Here is a 694-nt window from a genome sequence, read left to right on the forward strand (position 1 = left end):
GCGCAGGAGAGGAAGGCCCTCTATGAGGTGGATTGATTCAGTGACTGGGATAATTGGGATGGGAGTGTCAGAGACCGTGCGATTGGCACAGGACGGAGCGGAGTTTAGGGCTGTTGTACATAGAGTCGCTATGAGTCGCAAACGACTCGAAGGCACATAACAACAACAACAACAAATGTTGCTCTCAAATATTTTCAGTCTCTTTGGTACTTTATTGCTGGTGGGGGAAAATTTTTTCTTAGTAAACACATTTTCAGTGTGGGAACATGAAGAAAAGAATTTGAAAACCAAATGCCTTACTAAGCTTACCACAGGGCTGCCATGCTCATGTTCTACATTCATAAAGTCATCATTTAACTCCATTTCCCCCCCTTATTTTCATGTGTGCTAATGTGATTTTTGGAAGGAGGAGTGGCATCCACTTCCTAAATAACATACCTTTGGAAACTCTGTGATCTTTGAGAAATGGCAATTGCTATAAAAAGGCTTTAGGTCTTTTGTTCATAGGGTCACCACTATGAATCATGCTCGACTTGACCATAAACAACAACAAAAATAATCTGATTTAGTCTTTATTTGTAAGAAGTTTCTTATATACAGCAGTTAAAGATACTTTAAAACCTTATTATTCTCAATATATTTTACTTCTGTTGCTCTTTATTGAGATTTCAAAACTAACAGTCTTTCGTCTTAT

At 38.2% G+C, this 694-nt stretch overlaps 1 pseudogene; it reads right to left on the reverse strand.

Annotated features, from left to right (window-relative positions):
• The window catches only part of LOC102858105, a 9,046-nt pseudogene extending 8,683 nt beyond the window's left edge, over window positions 1–363 (reverse strand).
• Between the last annotated feature and the right edge of the window lie 331 nt (window positions 364–694).

This window comes from Elephantulus edwardii, unplaced genomic scaffold (genome assembly GCF_000299155.1).
Source record: "Elephantulus edwardii isolate Elephantulus edwardi_28Jun2011 unplaced genomic scaffold, EleEdw1.0 scaffold00097, whole genome shotgun sequence".
Lineage (NCBI taxonomy): Eukaryota > Metazoa > Chordata > Mammalia > Macroscelidea > Macroscelididae > Elephantulus > Elephantulus edwardii.